The sequence below is a fragment of the Passer domesticus genome, chromosome 2 (genome assembly GCF_036417665.1).
Source record: "Passer domesticus isolate bPasDom1 chromosome 2, bPasDom1.hap1, whole genome shotgun sequence".
Taxonomy (NCBI): Eukaryota; Metazoa; Chordata; class Aves; order Passeriformes; family Passeridae; genus Passer; species Passer domesticus.
In genome coordinates this window covers 28229102-28237713 of record NC_087475.1, presented here as the reverse complement: position 1 = coordinate 28237713, position 8612 = coordinate 28229102, and the positions used below count along the sequence as shown (strand labels likewise).

The 8612-nt window shown below is 38.3% G+C and overlaps 1 long non-coding RNA gene across 1 annotated transcript in view; it reads right to left on the bottom strand.

The window, feature by feature from the left end:
- The window catches only part of LOC135293592 (uncharacterized), a 35862-nt gene extending 27694 nt beyond the window's left edge, over window positions 1-8168 (bottom strand). Inside the window, exons 1-2 of the long non-coding RNA XR_010355682.1 lie at window positions 6848-8168; window positions 4715-4868 (exon numbers count right to left, since the gene is read on the bottom strand). This is a non-coding gene — a long non-coding RNA (uncharacterized LOC135293592). The remainder of the gene's footprint in view (window positions 1-4714; window positions 4869-6847) is intronic.
- Window positions 8169-8612: the final 444 nt, after the last annotated feature.

Genomic DNA, 8612 nt, shown 5'->3' with positions numbered 1-8612 from the left:
GTTTTAGTCAATAGGTCAATGACTTCCTCAGGAGAAAAAAAAATCCAACACTTTAAACCAGCACTTGTTTCCCAGCTGAAGAGGACTGGGTCCAAAAGAAGCCAACAAAGACCAGAACTCCTCATGCTGTTCTCAAACTAAAGAGAATTATCTACCCCGTAGAGGGATTTCATTCCAGATAATTGTGGCAACATGCAGAAAAAGTGCAGGTCCTTCCAGAACAAGGATCCAGAAAGTTTGTGGCTTGTTATACCCAGGGGAAGAAGAAGGTGCTATTTTCAGAGTTGTCATCTGCTTGATAACAAGAATTAACTAAAAGTTAGATCCCTCAAATTACAGAATCCTAGGAAGGAAGCTGTGAACTCCCTTCAGCAGTTCATATCAAAGCTGTTCCTCATGTTAATGTCTACTTCTCCTGCAGCTCAGAGGCACTGAGGACACTCACAGTTCCCCTCCCAGAAATCAGAGTAATAGCCAAAGCCAGCAGTCAAAAAGTGGTGCAAAAAATGTCCCTGTTTATTAACCAGAAAATAGTGGTGTGATTTAAGCACCAAATTTGAGAAGGGAATTCACCAATAAAAGTAGGAAAGAAAAACAGAAAAGGAAATCTATTAACCCCAAATGTGAACACCGTGTTCAGTATAATGCCAAAGGTACTCTCATTCAAGGAAGCCTGAGCTTCTAATTAAAGACAAAGGATTTTTCTAGGCAGTAACCTATCTGAAAGTTAAATTTCCCAGTCCCTGAAGGCATTTGCAGAGGGAGCATTTAGGTCCCTGGTTTCCTTTTTGGAAGCAAATCAGCAGCAGATGCACATCCAAGGGCAAACTCACCCCCAAGCAGAGAACATAGTCTCTCAAAGCAGATCAGACGGTGTCAGGAAGGGAATTCCCATCCCTGCCAGCATCACCAGTGACCAGAGAGAATGGAGGCTGAATCTGCTGAAAACCAAAGCGGGCAGAGGGAAGAGCTATCATGAAGTGAAGCAACAGGTACAAGCAGCAGCCAGCAAATCATGATTACAGCAGTGGGTACAATTTTTTTTTTTTTCTCGCTAGCAACAAACTCTTAATTACTTTAACAAAATACAGGAAAAATCTGTCAGGAGAATGCAAACGCCTCCTCCCGCCGGCGGGACAGTGCCTGGAGGGCTCAGTGCCGCTGCCCAGGTGCGGGGCAGGAGCATCCTGCAGAAATCGCTGGATCCCGCTCAAATTATTCAGAGCAGTGCCATCTACCGGAGCCAGCTGCCGGATCCTTGTTTTTCTTGGGTTTTGTTCCCTTTTTTAATTAACTTGGGTGTTTTGGTAGACTAGACAAGGGCTGATGAATGCTAAGGATTTTAGAAGTACCCTTCACATTTCATTAAAATGCCTCACAAAATGTTTTCTAAAGGTTTAACTTCTCGGTATGGTGCTCAGTTTTTTTAGATGTTTTGAATCATGACAGAGACAAGGGACTTTTTTTCTTTTTTTAATTGATACTCTCCAGCACAATAAAAGCTCAATCAGTAAAGCACTTAAGCAAATCCCCACCTTTAAGTGATTTCTCCGATGGTGGTAGAAATAATTGCAGGTCTTCAAAGTCCTGTAGAGCAAGGAGGGAGATCAAGGGAAAAAAGAAAAAATATAGTTCTAAAAGTACGTGCCTCTTACCTGTCAAACAAAAAGTATCTGTCTGTAATTTACCAAGGAATCACCCAGAAATATTCTGGATTCAGAATCATGCATGGGGGAAAAAAAGCAAAAGGAAGAGTATGTGAAGTAAAACTTTAATTCTTATATGAAAAAAATATATATATTGCAAAATCACTCCACTGCCTGAACTAGAACAAATCAACAATGGAGCATTTAAAGTCATTAACAAGTTAGTATTGAGAAATCCAAAAATTCTTTTCTTACATTTTAAATTTTTTTTATAGACTTTGCAGAATTTATAACCTCAAATTCTTTCCAGACTTTTAAAATAATGCTAATTTAACAACCTATATCCCAGCTCTACTTTTACGCTGGAGAAACTCAGACACAGAGAGTCTAAAGCCAGAACTTAAGACATACTAATCAATCTTGGGTGACCAACCTGAGTAATCAATAGAGCCTGTAACAAATATAAAAGGAGTTTGCCTTACCACCTTTTTTTTTTTTGGATTGTACAAAGAAGCTGATAAGGAAATTCTTTTCAAAAGAAAAATAAAGGACCTTTAGTGAAAGTTTCCTGCTTATATTTTTAAAGAAATAAATTCTTTGAACAACTTTTGGACTTCTGTGCAACACTTTATTGAGGGTATCAAAGGTATAGAAATATGTTCCAAAAGTATTATCTTAATTTACGGATTATAACTCCATCAAAAGAGTTCTAGTGCCGCATTCTTTTTATTCAAAACTGCCTTTTTATAGTCTTATGTGTACTTAAAGCACGTTTGCAATCAGCTCCTGATCAGCTGTGTGCTCAGCACCACCACAAATGTGTCCCTAGGTCCTTCCCTCTGTTCTCCAGACAATGTGACACACATCATTTAGTGGCCAGCTGTGATCATTTTGCCTTGCAGCTTACTGCCACATCTACAGGAAGGTTTTGAGCACTCATGTGTAGTGTGATGGCCTCTGTTGGCAGCCAGGGAGTCTCTGAAGAGTCAGGCAGTTCCTTCAGAGTGGTGGAAGTTGCTTAAATCCCTGGTGTGCAATTTTAGCCAGCACATTTGCCTAAACCCCACTAAGACGGGATTTCCTCAAGTGCTGGTGGATCCCTTCAACATTTAATCCAACAGTGAGCATCAGAGGACTCTTCTAGGATTAGCTTCATGTTTCAAAGGGGAACCATTGCTCTGGATGAAAAAAAAAAATCTTCTGACAGAAGGCTGCTTGGTTTAAGTCCTTATGAGTTGCTACAGATGGCACAGGAAACTGCACAAAGTGAGAGAAGTAAGAAACATCTAATATCTGTCCTGGCTGTGTGTGCAAGCCCACAAACACCTATTTCCAGCCATGCCAGAGTCAACCAGCAGTGCTTGCTGTCTGTACCAAATCCATCAGGGCCTGGTGCAGCATTGCAGTTTTTGGGATTGGAAGTCTTCATCTCATTATCAAGTTCCTATATCAATTCTCCCAGCATCCTATGTCATGATTCATGAGCTTTTTAAAGATGTAAGCAGGGGTGTTTAAATTCATTAAATAATAAGACTCCATGGTTATGAAATAATCTGCACTGATTAAGAGCAGAGGAGGAGTGCAAGCAAGAGAAGGCTCAGGCAGAAAAGACAGACAAGCTCTGGAGATCAGCCAGTCCTTCTTATTGGAACAAAAACCATTTCATTTCAATCTTGGAGGATGTGATTTCTCCTGTGGCTTGCCACCACTGTGGAGTGATAACAAGAGAGCTGGATGAGTTACCAGTTGACATGGAAAGTAATATGACATTAGGTTTTACAGTGAGAAAAGTGAACATGCAGTGAGGACAGTTATCCACTAACTGGAACACTTCTGAGCACTCACAGAACACTGCTCAAAGGAAATTTTTGCTGCTTGTTTCCCAAACAAACTGCACAGGTCTGAATCATTTAGTTGCCGAAGCACAGTGCGTTTTTACCAAGAAGGGAAAAACCAAATCCTTTTAATAAGATACCAAGGTGAATAGCTGATATATAAGCTAAATTCAGAGGGAAAAACTGTGCTTATCATTCCTTTCCTTTCATTTTGTATTTTGCATGTAAATTGCATGATATTGTACTTTATCTCGTTCTGAGCTACAACACAGAACTGGCTTCTTTGTCTGGAATGTAAACACAATGGGAGTCCTGAGGCATCCTTCAGTCATACACCACATACACATGCACACAGTCACATAAATAACTATACAGATACATGTAAACACCTATATTTTGAGATTAATTAATACATATAACAATAGCTCAGCATTAATGCTTTGTTTCTGGAGCAAAAGGACAAGATTTTAACTTATTTGCAAGATTAGTTTTTGCAATGTGCAACACAGCTGCAACAGACTTTTTAACACAAGAAATATCACACTACAGTACAATTACACTCTCCATGCTGAATTTAATCACATGTAGTTTTTATGCCTGCCACAAAGTGATGGAATTATTACTGGGAGACATCTACAGGTGGGAATCGAGTGTGTTATTAAGTCTTTAAAACAAGTGATCCTGTCACTGATGTCCTAAAGCTCTGTGCTGAACACAATGCCTGGTTTCTCCCTACTAGCTCTCCATTGCTCCCCTCCCAAGGCAGAACACTGTGATGCTAAGGATCATTTTTAGATCCCTGGGCTCAAGAGAATCCTGAACAATCCATTCTGTGGGACAGTCAGTCTGAACGGGTCTTAGGGAGCACAGCCAAAGACCAAGGACAAGCACTCACTGGTGCAGCCTTGCTGGTCCAGCTCTGGGATGGAGGCAGGATGGATGATGGGATCCAGGGCACGTGGAGGCTCCTGGGTTACTGCAGACGTGGCTTCCTTTATGAGTGTAATTCAGTCTCTGAGTGCAGGCTTGTATTTGCTAGGCCAGGAATCTCTCACTCTCTCTCATTCTCTTTTACTTAATTCTGTACTCCCTCAGCACTAGATTTTAAATAAGCCTACAGTCAAAATACAACATAAATACAGCAAGAAAATCTGCTTATGGATTTAGTATCACATATCCAACTGTGATATATTACAGAATCCTAGTCTCTTCAGCAGCCCACAATTGAGTTACCTTCTTGCAGGTACCAAGGATAGGACAAGGCAGCTGGTGGGTGCTCAGGTCATTGTAGGTGACATCAGGTGAGATGTAGTCCTTGGATTTAATTTAGACATAATGCTTCTTTCCTCAATATAGTGCTCCAACCCAGGTCTGACATGTAGGAGATCTAGAGACAGACCAAGAATATTGATTAGTAGTGCTGCTGGCTTTTACATGCTGGAAAAAGAAACAAATAGTATATAGTATGTAATCCCACTGTAAACAACAAAGTTTAAGTATTTATCCCTGTAAAAATGCTGGTGGAAGCCTTGCCAACACCAGTTGCTTAAATAGAAGTGGTCACTTGGTTTCAAATTTTGAGTGAGCATTAATATTAAAAATAAATGTTTGTTTATGACCTACTTCTGCATTTGTATCATGAAATGTTCAGACTTCTGATAAGTGTGAGAAGGGTTCTCATATGAGTTTCCTGACCTTACTTTCTGAGTTAGATTTGCTGCATGTTGGCTGACAACTGACAAGTGAATCCAGTCATCTGTCCCTGCATTGGCTGCTCTGGGACAGCAGCTTCAGGTGCTAAAGTCTCGAAATTGGCTCTGTGCTGTTTTAGACAACAATTGAGGAGTTTTGTTACATTTTATATCTATAACTATCACACAGAATTGCATTTCCTACATCCATTGGGATGATCCACTGTCTTTGCACACTAAGTGATTGCTGAGTTACATACACAGAGTCCTTCAAGCAAGTCAGATGCTAATTTAGCATATTTCCAAGATGTGTGCCCATGTCTGACAGGTGTGACCCACAGGAGATTTCTCCCCCTGTAGAGAAGCAGCTGGGGGTCAGATTGGGGTGTCCAAGGGAATTAGATCCCTATTGCTTAGGCAGTTAAATTCACATAACCTTTATGCTCTTTTGGCCCCAGATTAGCCCATCCCTACACTCCAGGAACAGCCCCTCCACAGCTTCACCACAAAACTCCCTGGAAAAAGCAGCAGCTGCCATCTTCACACAGCTTTGTGACCCTCAGTGAATCACAAGAAATTCCTGTAAATTTATCTCAGAATTTTCCAGTTTGTTACAAAGTTTACAGCAGAGACCAGACTAGGAGAGCACAACAAGCAAAAAAAAGACATTCAAGTGATGACAAACAAGCTTAAGAAGCAGCTACAGTTATCTAGAAGCATGTCTTTATGGTTTACAAAAATGAATACTTTTTAATAGAAAGGTGTGATCATTGGTCATGTTTGGCAGGCTATTTACAATAAAAGTTTTATTAAAACTAACCAGCTTCTTTCTTTCTGCAAGAAAGAAAAAAATAATACCTTCTTTGAGGAAAAAAAATTAAGGAGCTTATTTTCAAACTTTTGACCCCCCAAACAACAAAACACTTACACAAATGCACAACTTCAATCATATGCTGAAGTTCCCATAATCAGTGAAATAATGGGACTTTGGAGTGTTTTGAATCAGCTACACACCTAATTTTCCATTGAACTGTGTTTCAGTTATATTTCATCACAAAATAAGAAAGTCATGGAGAGGGAGTTTTTTTATTTGCTAAATCAATTTCTTGAATCAGTCAAATTGTAAAATATGGAGTTTAGAATTCCCTAAACTGAGTGGTCACTAAAAGTCACAAACCTCTTGGTATGACAAAATCACAATTTAGCATGTTGGCAAAATCCAAGTCCAGTTTATGGAGAACAGTATTACCAGTATTATTTAGGTTATGAGGTTTTTTAGTAGTTTCGTTGAGCTGAGAGATTCTGTTTTCCCTCATTTAATTTAGAAAATCTGTGTGGCTGACACTATAGAAAGGGTGCAAAAGACATTGTCTTACATAAAACCTGGAAATAAGCACAGATACTTGTACAAAGCAAGCAGATTGTTTCACCATTTTAATTTGCCAAAATTTAAATTTGGCATATATGTCAGTATTTATCTTGTAATTACTAGCTAGTGTCACAGCAGAAAGAATAAAATGAATGATCAGCCTGAAGAAAATCACCTTAATACAGTGGCCATTTAGCCACCAAAACAAAACCCAGGATCAATCATGGCTCATTGGTTGAATGCCATGTCAATTAAGGTATAACTCAAAAACATTTAGAGGCTTTCATACATGTGAAAACACCATACCTGAAGGAACAGTGCTGTCAGGTAGGTCACAGAGCAGTTAAATGTTCAGAACATGGAAAAGTGAGCAGGAACTCCAATCTCAGAGCTTCACAATCACATGATAAAAATGATTGATATTCCACAAGTTGAACTCTGAACACCATGTGCAAAGATAGCCTCAAGAATTCAAAGCTTAGACAAGAGTCTTTGCATGTTGATTGATGGCCCCGTGTCACTCTGGTTTATGGGTTATGACCATTGGAGACTTCAAAATGAACTAAGCCAAACATAACAGCATCCTTGCTCAGTGAAGCAAGGATGCAGGACTCAGAAACCAAACTGTTCTGTCAAAAAAGAAAATACTTAGCTCAAAAAATCTGTCAGACTATCAACACTTTTGACAGCTTCCATATTCAATGCATACAAAAGAGACTAAGATGAATGCAATCAAAGCATCCAAAATATTTCTTTGACATTAAAAATCCCTAATTTGGTATAATAGCTTTAAATAATTCACACATCTCTTTTATGTAGGTCTCCTTGTCTTGGTTGCTCTTTAGAAGAAACATCTTCATTAAAGTAAACAAAAATAAACTATTCTTATACTGGATAGCATTAGAAACTGTTCTTACATACAGCATAAAATTATGATAGTACTTTAATGACACTGATGAACAGCATACTTTAAAATATGCTGGAAAAATAGTTGTCTTTTAAGCACACAAATACCAAGTATGTTCATCTGGTATTAGGACTGTCATTTCTTGTGACAGGAGCAATTTTTCTCAGCATCTATAATGAAAAGTATATTAATGGAGATAATTACCCAGTCCTTGAAATTCAGCCATTGTTATTATAAGGACATTGTTTTGTAAAATATTTGCCATCAATTTGCAATCTTCTGTTCTTTAATTTCATTAGGAATTCACATGTCTGACATCATTCTAGTTGAAAAAGAAAAGTCACATGAAACTGGATTATTAATATGTTGCTGAAATTTTTTACTGTTTGGAAAGCTGAAAACAGCATAGAGTTTATGAACTTCCACTAAATTCAACAGAAGAGTTTTAGGTCAGACATAAGCAATCTAAGGAAAGACACCTATCCAAATTTATAAAAAAACAATTGGCCGTATTTTCTTGATTTTGTAGTGAAGATACACTTAAAAGATTTGAACTGAGATTTAATCATCAGTAGTGACTTTCTAGGAGATATTTTTCAAGACAACTAGAAGAATGAACATTGTTAAAAGGTAAGAACTTTCCAGTAACTCAGAAACCATCCTGTTGCACTTTTGCCATTGGTACAGTTTAGATCAAAGCACAAATACATAACTGGTCTTTTCTTTTTTTTTTTTTTTTTGTTATTTCTATAGCATCCTTTCTTCATATCTATTTTGACTTTAAACTCTACTTTTCTTGTTGGGAAAAACTGACGGCTGGATCTTGTCTTTCTGTCTTGCAGATGACATGTGCAGCCATGTACCTCAGCATCCCAAGGAACAAGGCTGGACCTACAGGAACAGAAAGTATGACACAAAGTACACAGAGAGCCAGATCCTCACATACCTCCTTTACACTCTCTGGACAAGAGGATTGCTCTCTATGAGAAATGCCATTAAGCAGAGTTTGAAAATTATCTTGTTTATTGCAGAATATTCACATGCCTGTAAGATTTTTTAAAGCCTTAAACCTTATAATAGTTTTTAATCCCCCACCAAGATAGTATTCCAAACTAGCTGTTCTGCCATTAAATTAATATATATATTACTCTACATTTTTATGGA